We start from the raw sequence: 14,986 nt of genomic DNA on the forward strand, positions 1-14,986 counted from the left end.
TTTAACCACTTCAACAATTCATAGCTCCTCTTCTTAGCTACCAGAATGCACTTAGATGATGAATTGTGATAAGGTCTCTTAATCATTAAGATGATTATATAACATGATACTAAAGTACTCTCCCATCTTTTCAGATTTGAGAAACTTTTATCTTTCTGCCTAAGTTGATTCTTCTTATTCGCTCTGCCATACATTGAAACCTTTTCCAATGTCTTAGAATTACACTTAAGCTTGTAAGTATAACCATATTTACTGAATTTTAGTAAATAATGACGAATAGTCTTAACGATTATTTGTGGTGGGCTTGATCAGTGCACAAGAATGTGTACTCGATCCTTTACTTGACTCACACATCCATGTGAACAAGTAGTTAGTCTTAATTTTTCCAATGCTTGAAAGTTCTTATTCATCATGCTATACAACTTGCATGATTCCAAGTTTCTATCCAACTGAAACTTAGGTGATGAGAATCTTTCCTTATTTGGTAAATTTAGACACTACCACAAATGAAAGAATCAAATTCATATTTCCGCTCTTGCTCTTAATAGAATCTTATAAGCAACAAAAGTTTTCACAAATGCCATTGTGAGGATATTTTAAAATAAATAAAATCAAAAAAAAATTCTTTTATTTTAAAACTTTGCGGAAAAACTATCCTTACAATGAAAAAGCACATGAAAACTTTGTTGTTATTTATTCCTAAGCAATATATCATAACTCTTAAGAAGTAGCTCAAGAATCCGATCTTCAAACTATGCGATAGAAATCCATCTATGCCATCAGATTCAGCATATTCTTTCTTTAAGTTTCTTCACTTTTTCTTTGATTCTTAAAACATCAACATGTGACCTAGTCACATCATGTATCAAGTATCTCAGAATAGAAACTTAGCAGAGTTAGATAGTGGACTTTACCCGAAGTAGAGTCAAACTTATTGACTTTAACATCCTTAGGTAAATTTGGCAGCTTCGCAACTAATGCCCCTTTCTTTGGCAATGGACCCTTGATAATGGGACTATCTCAGACTTAGCCTTTCTCTTCACCATTTGGTCAACCGAGTTGACTATGGCCGATCGCTTTCCATTGGGAAGAGAGAGCTTTACTGGATATCCAATGTCATCATTGTCAATGTCCATAAAGTTTTAGGAAGTTGATCTTAGCAAATAGATAAGATCATTAAGGGTCTTGTCATAGTCTGTTTCATAGGAGTCCCAAAGGAACTCACTATGTGACTTAGAAAATAGTTGAGTCACCAACTTTCTCAAGACTTTGACACCCAACTCTCCCGGCTTGTCAATATCTGACTACATCTTCAAGATGTGATCACATATAGACCTTTGCTTGCCAATAGGGCTTGTGTGACCTTAAACTTTTCAGGAACTTGTGGGTTAGGGAGAATAATTGGAGGAGGTGAAAGAAGTATGATTTCCATGGGACATCATCTTCATTTAGGAAAGCTTGTTTCAAGAGATTTGGGAAGATCATCTTTTGGGAGATATTCAAGAGAGTTGATTTAAAGTCCTTAATATAACACCCAATATGAAATATTAAGGCTAGGACCCAACAACCTATTTATAACTGGAAGAGGGATGCCGTAATCCAAGTTATAAAATAGTTGAAGGTAGGTAATGACGATTTACCAATTTCCACCATGAAAAACGAAATATAATTAAGTTTTAATTGGATTTGAAACTCCTAGATCTTTTGAGATACATTGAACTTTCAATGGCATGTTTGAATCTCGATTGTGCCCTCTCAAGTTTGTGACTGGGATGCCGAGGATCACAAACAAGGTGTGAATAACCATGCAAATTGACTTGGTACCCTTAACTTTATCACCTACTCGATGTGCCGGTTAACCACACACGCTCCACCGATCTATAATAGAGTCAAGTTACCCTTTGCCACTCTTACTAGTCCTTATTAGTGTGCCGGTTAACCACACACGCTCCACTAATGACTTGGTAAGGTACAAAGTGTAATTTCATGGGTTAGCACCTTTTCACATTTTCCTAAGTAACTAAGATTGGGAATGTACAAGTGTTTAGTTACTTAGTATTTATCATTAATACTTTTAATGAAGGGAGAATTATAGTCCTTTCCTACCCGTTCGGCTAACGACCCTCCACCAGTCAAGGAAGCGGTGGGTGAGAGTGGATACCCATTAAACTGCCATTTTATAGGCAGTAACCTTATACCCCCCTTATAGACCGGCTTCGTGAATGAGGCCTACTAACGGTAAGATTGACTTTATCTTATACATATCTATATAATTAAAATTATAGTAATAGTATAAGGGTTTGAATTTTAACTTTTAAAATTCTAAGGGATAACTTGGAATTAAAGTATTCATAAGAGAAAACTTTTCAAATTCCAAAACTTGAGGGCAAGTTTTGAAACTATTCAAAACTAATTAATTCCATAACTTATGTGTTTAAAGTAGTTTTAATTAAAAAAAACTCTTCAAGTTCCATAACTTGAGGACAAGTTATGGAAGACTTTAAACTAATAAAAGAATGTAACTTTTCTTTATTTTGTAATTTATGGAATTAATTAAGGTTACACATTTTATTACTTAATGAAGTGACTCTTGAACCTCCATAACTTGAGGACAAGACTCTTCACTTTTGTAACCATTACCAACTTTTATGAGTTTTATGAAACTTAAATGTGACTTCTCATATAACTTGAGGACAAGTTACAAAAACACATTTTAGAATCAACTCTTAGATTAAAATGGATTGAAAACACATAATCAATTAACTTTTCTATTAATCTAAGCAACTCATAAGAACAAGATAATTTAATCAAACTTTTTCATGTAATTAGCCTAATCACTAAACTAATACAAAACATGAATCTATTGACAATTATCTTTGAAATTGGATTAGTATGAACATTACCACATCAAAAACAGGATTATAGGTTCAAAAACAGCTTATGGTAATGTTCCTAGTCCATTTCTAGCCAAAAAACTCGAATATATGCTGTCAGGGGCTCCTACTCGTCGAGTGTATCAACCTACTCGCCGAGTAGGATGCTTTTCTTCATGGACTCGGCGAGTTCATCAGTGGACTCGACGAGTCCAGTGCCAAGAATGCCCGAAATTCGACTTTTTCAGCAATTTGCATCAAGTATAATTGAAAACAAGCCTTGGCTCTGATACCACTGATGGGTTTTGAGCATTCTAACACTCCTAAGTGTACATGCAACCCTAAATACCTTGGATCTATGTTTTCTCTATTATACATACAAATATGATTATCCAAGGTATTATCCTAACTAGCATACCACCATTGATACTAGGATAATAAAATAGATAGAATACATACCTTGTTGTTGTTGCTTGACTCCATGAAGCTTGAGAGCCTAGTGCCCCAAGTGTGACACCTCAAATGGTTCACACAACATCATGAACTCTTGGAATAACCATGAGAAGAAGACATACATGTTCAAATCTGCTAGCCCTCAAAATATGTATCACTAGTGCCAATTTCTTGAACTAAAGGGGTTCTTATATAGTTTGGCTATTAGGGTTACACCATGTAACTCATGACTTTACCCATTCCTTATGCTCCATGGGTTTTAACCTCCATGGAGTATCCATGGATCACCACATGGGTTAAACCCAAGATAAAGGAATCTTGGATCATAAGCCCACATATATAAGAATGAATGATTTACACAATCAATCCCCATATATTTAATTAGTCTCTTTTTGATCACTAAATTAAGTCCAAATTAATTCTTGATCAATACTAATTAAATAACATGATTTCATATTAATATATTAGAACTTATAATATATTAATATGTCACAAAATGTCTTTTCCTCATAAACGGTCTATCCAAATGTTCCGATGCCATGCAACCCAAATGGACCATGCCGAGTCGGGTCAAGTACATACCAATTATAGTTATGGACTTAGACACTAATCCAACACTTATATGGTGCCACAGTACGCATGGGATGAGGAAATGTAGAAGGTAAGTTATCAGAACATACTGTAGAATGATAGCAGGGAGATTGTGAGTGTCTCGGGGTGCAAGACCATGAATGATATGACTTCTAGAGCTCGGGAGCGGGATATTGACTTAGAGCACACTGGGAAGAGGGAACCAGATCAGTTGCTTATAGTGAGGGGTCTCGGGTGGAGACCGTAGATTTCAGATCAACTTCTGAGAGGCCAGCGGGGTCAGATTCCGTGCAACACTTGCGGGAAACTGCACAAGGGAGCCTTTTGTTCCAAGGGTTGAGTAAGTGTAACCCTAAGTTATCCTCGGTTTGTGTCTGAATTATATTTTCAAGAGATGTCATATGCCAATTGCATGCCGAGAAGCATTAGCGAATAGTGATTGATCAATTTCCCAGATTACGGGATTGGGAAAGTACAACGTCATCTTGGTTTATTCCAAGACTGAGGAGCAGCAAGAGAAGCACCTGAGGGAGGTGCTAGAGACTTTGAGGAGGGAGAGAATTTTCGCAAGGTTCTTCAATTGTGAGTTCTAGTTGCGTGGGGTGCAATTTCTTGGGCACCTTGTCATTCTGAAGGATATTCTAGTCGATCCGGCCAATATAGAGGCCGTGATGTAGTGGGAGATTCTGAGGTCTCCAATTGAGATTCGGAGCTTCCTGGGTCTAGCGGGTTATTACCGGAGATTTATTCGGATTTTTAGAAGTTGTGTGATCTTTTGGACTGGCGAGTATTGAAACACTAGCAATGGCAAACGTGGTTTTCAGCAGATTGGGCATAGAATGGTAAGAAGGATTGAGAATCCTTCCAGTATTGTGTGCCGTAAGACGTTAGTTGAATCAAAGTGGGGGAGAATCATCCAAGGATTCGGAAGTGGGAGCAGTTTTGAAATTGGGATAAGTTTCGCATCCTTGTTTGGAAGGAAGACAGCCCAAGCGGCTGTATGGTTTGAGGATAGTGTGAGATGGGAGTTCGGAAAAACTTTCCAATAAGGAGATCGTGTTCCTGTAATGTTGCTAGCAAGCCTTTGGGAATCAGGTTGGGGATTCCAGTCAGGACATAAGTTCAGCTGAGTGCGGGTCAAGCGCGTGTTCGATCCAGTATGGAAAGTGTTGTAAGTCTGCGGGTGTAGTCGTAGCCTTCACTAGTAGCCAGATAATGTTAGAGTATTGTAAGTCTGCGGGTGTAGCTGTAGCATTCACTAGCAGCCAGATAGTGTTAGAGTGTTGTAAGTCTGCGGGTGTAGCCGTAGCCTTCACTAGCAGCCAGATAATGTTAGAGTGTTGTAAGTCTGCGGGTGTCGTCGTAGCCTTCACTAGCAGCCAGATAGTATTAGAGTGTTGTAAGTCTGCGGGAGTAGCCGTAGCATTCACTAGCAGCCGGATAGTGATAGAGTGTAGTAAGTCTGCGGGTGTAGCCGTAACATTCACAAGGTTGGTAGATAGCGTGAGTGCGTTGTTAGGACGCGGAAAGAACAGTAGTACCCACCAGTTTGGGTGTAGCAGTGAGGATATGGAAATCCACGGATTGGAATTTCGGAATTATCTGGATGGATTAGATCTAGTTGAGCCAGTGATAAAACTGTAGGGTCGCTGCTGCAGTTTTGAGACCGAGGAAGCAATGAATTGCTTAAGGTTGCTTGTTATATAAGGCTACAATTGGTCATGTAGCAATCACGTTTAGCCGTGGTTTGGTAATATCAGGATTCGACGAACGGACCCGATCAGTTGGATCAGGAGGTTGTTAGAGCCTCAGCGGCATGATTACTAGTAGCAACTAGTTCCAGAGAAGGATTTCGTTCAAAAGTCGTGTGAGGCGACTAAGTAGGGAGTCCTTTGGCTCCGCAGTCGGGCTGGAACCCGGTATTTCAGATGATTAGTGAACGAATTGAGACCTGGGAGGTCTCGGTAGGTTATGGAAAGCAGCCATGTGGCAACATACTACTTCAGGCAGTTCAGTGTTCAGACAGTTTCAGTGTTTGGGCAGTGTCAGTAATTGTGTTTAGGTTGCAAGTACGGTCAGAATAGCTGGTTGAAATGGATAGTGACAAGTCACTCACAGTGGAAATAGCTGAGCATTGGCCAAGTATAAGTGAATCACAGGGATAATGGATTTGTGATTCTGTTTTTCTAGTGGGAGCCTTGAGTTATCAGGAGATGAGTAGGCAGCTGAGAGACAAGAGGACTGGATTCGGCAATTTATGACCCAGTAAGAGTGGCTTGTTAGGGATTCAGACCATCTCGAGACACCAGAATTCAGATGAAGTAGATGTGATCTTGTTGCGAGGAATTAGTTCGCCTGCATATGTTAGGGCTTTGCGATGTTTGATCATGGCTACCCCGAGAAGGCTAGGGTGTGCCCAGGATGGTGACCATCTCACTATAGTGGTTGGGTGTATAAGGAATGGTAAGAAATGATTTCGAGGACGAAATCTAATTTAAGTGGGGGAGAGTTGTAACGCCCCGTTTATTTAAATAAATTAATAAATGTAAGTCCCAGACTGATTTGCGAAGAATTTTAGATGTAGAGGGTTAAAAGTGTAAATTCCATATTAGTTTTGTAAGTATTTATGAAGGCAGTGAGTAAATGGTAATTTATGGGACTTCATTTGAAGAGATTATGGAAGATAGGGGACTGTTTGGTAATTTCCGTACCTAAGTTGTAATGGATTCTAATATTCAGGGCTTAAATTGTAAATATTGGGTTAGATTTGAAAAGATCCCAAGGGGAGAAACCATAACTGTAATTATGGGAAAGTTGTTATGTTGGAGACGGGTATAAAACCCTTGTGAAACCCTAACCCTAATAAGAGAGGCAGCCGTCACCCCCCCCCCCCCTCCTTGCCTCAGACGCCGATCGCCACCTTCCCTTTCTTTATCTCCGGAGCCGCCGCCATCCCACCTACGATCAACGACGACGACAGGGAGCACCGACATCCACTCTGTAGTTTGACTGCCACCATCGTCTGTTGTTCCGACTGTTCAAGGGCCCATCTCCGCCATTCCTTCGCCGTCAAAACGCCACAGCAACTTCATTGTCGGAGTCATCACGTGCGTCGGAGGATCGCCAAGGCTGCCGGAAACGATTCATGGCAGTGTTGTTGATATTATCGGACGTTCCTCTTCTTCTTCTTCTTCTGGTTCACGGTTGGGTGGCTACCTCAGCCTACGACCGCCGTTATAGCGCTGTGGAGCCGCAGCGTCGCCATCAAGCGCCGCCATTCCCGTGACTCTTGGCAGCTGTTGTTGTCGTGACCGAAGATTGAGAAGGGGCCATCTTCGGTCGTTGCTGCTGCCGTTCGCTGCAAACCCTATCCGCCACCTCTGCCGCCTTCTCATGTCGTTGTACCACTGTGGAACGTCATGCTGCTGCCGGACCTCCGTGAACCACCAGGTGGGTGGTTGGGATACATCTCGTAAATTAGGAGCATGTGTGTATGGGTTGTGTGTGTTTATTTGGCCGGGAAAAGTCGCTGCCGCCAAGCGCCACCACCGGCCACCGCTAGGGTGGCTGTGTGTGTGTGTTAGTTAGTGGGTGTGTTTATTTTTGGATTAAGCATTATAATTGTAATTAGCAAAGAATAATGAAAAGAACCACAACCACCACCGTAAGGTGGTGGCCGCCGCCGTGAGCCGCCATTGACCACCACTACTCGAGGTGGTAGTGGGTGGTGCCCCACTAGCAAAACCCTAATGGGCTTAAGAATTAGTTTTGGGGCCTATTGGGCCATGTTTTAGTGAAAAACCCTAATTAGGGTTTAGAAAACCCCAATTGTGAGTATTTGGGCCTTAGACTTATTGGACCGACTTTTGAGCCAATGGGAATGGATTGTGTATTAAGCCCAAATATCACATATTATTTATCTACTAGAGTAAAGGACTTAATGGATTAAGTCCTTAATGGGTTAAGTGAGAAACACTTAACCCTAATTGTCATTTTATGCGAAACCCTAATCTCACTTGGGCTTTGAGTGGGCCTTTCTATTGGGCTTGATGATTGAGATAATATTGGGCCATCCAAGAACAAGCAATTGGACTAGAATAATTTAATGGGCTTAGGATAAGGCCTATGTAAGGGGTTTGGGCCCAATTTGGAAAATTGGACCATAGATGGGCCATAATTTGGGCCTAGATGGTTGTATGATATTGGACTGGACTGAAAAATTGGGCCTTAAGGTAAGTCCATGTAGAGGTTGGGCCCAATTTGGAAAATTAGGCCATAGTTGGGCCTTGGTCCATTACTAGACTTTTGGGCCTTTGGATTGGGCCTTGGGCTTGAGTCAAGCTAAGTTACGGGGTAAAGTAGTCTTTTACCCCAAGCATGGATTTATCAATATGTGTTAGAACCCAACTATTAATTGGGTGTTATTTTGATATTGACAGATCAGGAATCTATCATCGAGCAGCTATGGTTCTGTCAGCGGGACTTCAGCGGTGTGAGGTGAGTTTCCTTCCAGTAGGAACGGGTCTACGGCCACAATGCCGGCCCGTATAGATATCAGTAGTTCCGGACTACGGTCCGATGCCGGGCGGTCCCGAGAAGTAGTTCAGTATGCTTGATGTCTTTGTGATTCAGGCATGTCTATGTGTTATGTGTTCCGGACTGCGGTCCGATGCAGTATGCAGTATATGTGTTATTGTTATATGTTATGATTATGTTATGCTATGTTCAGTCAGTTCCGGACTTCGGTCCGATGCAGTGGGCAAGACCCTAGTTAGTTCCGGACTTCGGTCCGACGCAGTGGGCGAGGCCCTAGTTAGTTCCGGATTTCGGTCCGATGCAGTGGGCAAGGCCCTAGTTAGTTCCGGACTTCGGTCTGATGCAGTGGGCGAGGCCCTAGTCAGTTCCGGACTTCGGTCCGATGCAGCGGCGAGGCCCTAGTCAGTTCCTGACTTCGGTCCGATGCAGTGGGCGAGGCCCTAGTCAGTTCCGGACTTCGGTCTGATGCAGTGGGCAAGGCCCAGTATGTGCTTTATGTGTTATTGTATGGTATGTGGTAGTTTGGGGGAGCTCACTAAGCTTTGTGCTTACAGTTTTCAGTTTTGGTTTCAGGTACTCAGTTTTCAAAAGAGGAGCTCGGGAAGATTGCAGTGCACACACCATTTGTTCAGCCTGGGATGTTTATACTCTGATATACTTGACAATTGTTATATTATTTGAGATACATTGCTTATGATTTTTTATATGATGTTTATCGACTATGGTGTTTATTATTAAATTAAACGAAATTTTCAGACCATGTTTTTGGGATGTTACACAAAGGGTGATTCAAAGTATTATGAGACTTCGAAACAAGACAAAGGGAAAACGATTGTTGTTGCTAACTCAGATATGAGCCGGCTAGATTTTCCAGTGAACGAAATGATGTTCATGATGGCTCAGTACATGATTGCTGAAAAGTTTGATAATGATGATGACTACACTTATATGAAACTTAGGTTTCATGCTGCTCTTGGGAAAGTTCCAGAGGAGATATGGTCTTTGGTGAAGATTAAGAAGGTGATCAGTATTACGAAGGATGTTCTGTTCGAAAACATGATGCTGAATTTTCGTTTTCATGTTGCATGGGCGAATGGTCAAATCTATGATTTCTCTGTTGCTGATTTTCCTTTAATGAACTCGTATGATCTTATACAAGTTGCATTGCTTTTGAAATACAAGAATGCTTCGCATCTTCAAGGAACAGATCCAGATGTGTTTAGACTTGGTCTTGCCCACATCAAAATATTCATAGATAATTACTATGAGCGTTTGGCCCTTACTGATGTGGAGTTTGCTACTGCGAAGGGGTTGGAAGTGAAAGTTCCTATGGAAGTCACGAAGACTCAAGCTGAGTTGAAGAAATATGCAGATGGGGAGATTTGCTTAAAACCATTTGGATTGGTCTTCGCAGGAAATGATAAGAATGGGAAGGCTAAAAGATTTTTGATCCAGGCGTGCGAAGTGGAGAGGTATACTACATCCCAGTATACGAACTTTATTGTTCGTATGAATAATTGTTCGAAAAACAACCAAGGGGATAAGAAGGAGTTGAAGAAGATTATTTCATGGTATACGGAGATACGAAGAGTGATGTTGTTTGCTGCACAGATTCTCTCACTTTGAGAAGTTCGACTTGATTACAAAGGGGGAGATTGTAGGGTCGGAACTGATTTGCCTTCATCATTGAGCATGACTTCTTCAGAGAGTTCTTCATCCGGATCAGTTTGGAAGACATTGGTGTGAGAGGTGATTGGTGGTAGTCTCGAAGTCAGCTCACGATCAGCATCATCATCTGTAGGAGGATCATGCGGAAGATTGCTTTGATGAGCTCTGTTGTACATTGAAGTGAGAGTGGCCGCCACTTGAGCTCTTGTCAGATCCGGACGTCTGGAAACAGCCATGTTGACATAATCTTCCCAATTGGGATCATTAGCACCTGTTCGTCCTGTACACCTTCCGGGTATCAGACCAGTTGAGGCTTCCGGAGTCGGAGAGACTGCTCCATCTCCGGAATGCTTAGGGTCCGGAACAGGGGTTCCGGAGTGTGTGCTTGTGTGAGAAACGAGAGGGATATAAAATGAGACTCGTGGGTGTGTTCCAGGGGGCTGCAAGGAACTATGGTCAACAGCGACATCGCCTTTTTGGGAAGGTGAGGGTGGATTATGTGGAGACTCCCCGTGAGTGTGTGAATGTGATGTTGAAACATTGAGGGGTACCTAAGATGAGTGGGCTGGTGAGGTGTTCGGACGGCCAGAGTCAGCCTGAGTGTCATGAGCATCTTCCTTTAGAGAGGAAGAGCCGACTTTGGGTCTCTTTTGAGGCTTTGGTTTTGTGGGAGAATTCTTCCGTTTTGCTAATTTCTTAACCTTGGGTCCGGACACAGTAGGTTTGGCCTTTTCCGAAAACGGAGACTGGGGAAGGTTGTGTTGGGTCAAACACAACCGAAGTCTCCATATGATGTTTCAAATAAACAGAATCGGAAGGAATTGAGGCCAGCATATGGTCCGGAAGACGTCTCACCGGACCGAAAGAGGATTGGTCCTGAAGTCTATAAGCCTTGACAACTTTAAATGAGACACATACATCCGGAGGAATCACAGAGACCGGAAGTGGTTCGGAAAGCTCCTTGAAGAGCTGTTGAAGCGTTAGTGCCCAGAACCTAGGGCTTGAAATCTCGTTATCTTTCCTCTTGATGGAAAATTTGCAGAAATCTTGCCATAGGACCTCCGGAAGATCAACTGCGTTAGCACGTCCGGAGAAGATGCTATAGACCACGTGTAACCAGTACTTGCTGAGGGTGTCAGTACCACCGTGCTTTCCGGACAGCCTTCGAATTATAAAGTGCACCAGCACCGTCCATAGTTCGGAGACGGCTGATTTCTTGAAGTCTTTGGCCCTGTAGTCTTGATTGTAGCCAATGTGATTCAGAAACGTCTGAAACTCTTCAGTTGTGGGCTCTTGAACTCTAAAACCTTAAGGATTTTCTTTGACACCAATTTCCTTGAGAAAGGTGGACTTGAAAACAGGCACAATCCTATCACCGACGATCTTTGTCTGCAACACACCATCATCAACTTTGATGCTTGTGAATGCCCTATCAAGATGATGAAGTGGAAGAGGTGGTTCAGGAACTTTCGTGAGAGGAACAGAGATTGGATGGTTTGCCATAAACTCGATCATCACATGAACAGATTCATCGTAATCTTCTGGATTTAGGGAAACCAGTTGCGTTGTATCCCTTAGAAACGGTTCAGGGGATGTTGGTAATTAAGAACCTTTTGATCGTTTCTTCTTGGAAATGGACTTCCTGGGAGTTGAAGCGGTTGGAGTAGTTTTTGGTGGTGAAGGAGGGGAAGCCATTGTTGCAGAGTTATGAATGCTTGAAGAACACGAAGAACTCAGAGAGATTTTAAGGGTTTTTGAAGTATTGGGCGCATAAAGAGGTAAAAGGCGGTTTTGATTGGTATTTATAGGTAAATAATGAGGATCTGGGTTCGAAACGGGTTGCATTAAATGAGTAACTACTTTTGGGGTTTGAGTTGACCTGGGAGGGGAAAGGTTGGGTTGTTTGTAGTTTGAAATGGAAAACCTAGACGACGATTCAATGGTTGCTTTATGGGGTGTGCAATCGTCGCACGAAAATCAAGGAAGATAGGATAAGGATCCTCTAAAAAGTAACCGTTGCAAAAACGTTTCGCCTTATAAACCTTTGGAATTCCGGATGAGCGGTTCCGGACAGAGTATGATCCGGGAGATAAAGAGTTGTGCTTCGGAACATGGTTGTTTTGAAAAATGGTCCGGAATGAGAAATAATCTGGAGAGAGTTTTGGTTCCGGAGTAAAAAAAAATTCAATGCGATTCGGAAAAGTTTTGAGATTCCGGAACAGAAATTCCGGAAGAGTGATTTTCAAGAATTTCCGGAGTGAATTTGAAAAAGTTTCCGGAACATGATTTCGAAAGCATTCCGGAGTGAGTTTTTAGGAAAAGTTTCCGGAACATGATTTGGTAAGCATTCTGAAGTGAGGGTTGAGAAAACTTCCGGAGTAAATTTTGAAATTCCGAAGTGCAGAATGCTATACCTTTCCGGAGTGGAATTCCGGGATGCCATTATGAAGTATATTCCGAGATGAAAATTCAAGCACTATGACAATGTGGACTTTGAATAACAAATAATCAGGATAAACTGTACAGCTTAAACTCAAGTGATGGTCAGAAATAAAGACAAGTAAAATGATCCTATGTATTCCGAGAGAAAGTAGTTCCGAGATGAAAAAAGTTTTGAGATCGGAACTAATTTTCTTTCTAATACGTCTATCAAAGAGAACAAGTCTCTTGAAAGAACTGAGGATCTGGTATCATCATACCCATCTTGTTTAGAAAACCATTGAATTTGGTTTCATCTAATGCTTTAGTAAAGACATCAGCAATCTCATTGTCAGATGGAACAAAAATGAGTTCAATGTTACCATTTAGAACATGATCTTTTATGAAATGGTACCTTATATCAATGTGCTTAGTCATTGAGTGCTGAATTGGATCGTGGGAAATCGCAATGGCACTTTGAGAATCACAATAGATAGCAATACGTTGAAAGCGGTAACCATAATCCAAGAGTTGGGATTTCATCCACAAAACCTGAGATGTACAGCTGGCAGCAGCGATGTATTCAGCTTCGGCTGTAGAGAGTGCAATGAAATTCTGTTTCTTGGATGACCAACTGACCAAATGACCACCTAAGAATTGACAGCCACCTGAAGTGCTTTTTCTATCAAGTTGAAGACCACCATAGTTTGAATCTGAGTAGGCTTGAAGTAGGAAGCTCTCGTTTGCTGGATACCAGATTTCGAGACTCTTTGTACCTTTTAGGTATCGGAAAATTTGTTTTACAGCCAAGAGATGAGACATCTTTGGGTTGACTTGAAATCTGGCACATAAACATGTAGAAAATATAATATCCGAACGACTTGATGTGAGATAGAGCAAAGATCCAATCATTCTGCGGTACTTCTTTTCATCAACTGAAACACCTGAAGGATCGGCAAAGATCTTGTGTCCGAAGCCCATTGGTACCTTGGCTGAGGCATAGGTGTCCATTGAGTATTTCTTGAGGAGTTCCGAAATGTACTTCTCTTGGTGAATGAAGATTCCTCTATTAGTCTGTTTGACTTGGAGGCCAAGAAAGAAGCTTAACTCCCGATTCATGCTCATTTAGAATCGATTGATCATAAGTTTTGCAAAGTCAGCAACCATAGATGAATCCATAGATCCAAAAATGATGTCGTCCACATAAATTTGTACCAGCATGAGATGCTTTCCATTTGATCTTCGGAACAAGGTAGGATCTAGAATTCCTCTTTGGAAACCGGAGCGCTTGAGAAAATCAGTGAGGGTCTCGTACCATGCCCGAGGAGCCTGCTTGAGTCTGTCGACAGCCTTCCGAAGTTTGTAACAATAGTTCGGAAAGGAGAGATTAACAAAACCAGGGGGCTGTTGAAGGTATTCTTCAATGTCAAGTTCACCGTTAAGAAAAGCACTCTTAACATCCATTTGGTAAACTTTGAAGCCTTTGTGAGCAGCATAAGCAAGAAACATTCTGATGGCTTCAAGACGTGCAACAGAAGCAAAGGTCTCATCGTAGTCGAGCCCTTCAATCTGTGTAAATCCTTTTGCCACCAATCTTGCTTTATTTCGAATAATAACTCCTGTGTCATCTAGCTTGTTGCAAAATACCCATCTTGTACCGACAATGGGATGATTCGGAGGAGGAGGTACGAGAGTCCAAAACATCATTTCGGTCAAATTCTGCCAGTTCTTCTTGCATGGCTGTAATCTAGTCAGCATGTTCTAATGCTTCCTTGATGGATTTGGGTTCAACCATGGATATGAATGCTAAGAAATGACATTCATTTTGGATAATTGTAGCAGAACGAGTCTGTACACGAGCATTGGGGTTTCCGATGACTTGGTTCGGAGGATGATTCTTTCTCTAGACGTGTAATCTTGGGAGTTCTTGTGCAGTCGTTGATCTGATATCAACAATGGAATTGATTTGCTCCCCCTGAATGGTTTGAATGTGAGGATGATGCTCCCCCTGAACTTTTGAACCTGAGAGATTGACATCATCATCAGAAGGGAACTCAAAGAAATTTTCATTTTCATCAATGTTGAGAAGATTGGAGTCATCGAAATCAGCAGCTGCATCTTGGAAGCCGTCCACATTTGATTCAAGAGAGGGATTCTCCCCCTCAACCTAAGAAGGTTGAAATGGTTCGGAATCAAATGGAGGGAGGCTTGGGATTGGATCGAAGACGTTTTGCGAGACAGGGGCTTCTGAAGGAGAGATTGGATTGGGAATTGGCCTTGTTCGAGATTCCGAATCAAGGGCGGTTTCAGAAGGACCAAAGAGAGTTTCAAAGTCAACTTCAATAATTGTTTGGGTGTTTGGACATCCTGGCGGAGGAGCATCGGACTCCATAATGTGAGTTGTAATATGAGTTGGGCCAGAATTCCAAACGAAGTTGTCATCGAAA

This window comes from Lactuca virosa, chromosome 9, assembly GCF_052849685.1.
Source record: "Lactuca virosa cultivar CGN04683 chromosome 9, Lactuca_virosa_CGN04683_v6, whole genome shotgun sequence".
NCBI lineage: Eukaryota > Viridiplantae > Streptophyta > Magnoliopsida > Asterales > Asteraceae > Lactuca > Lactuca virosa.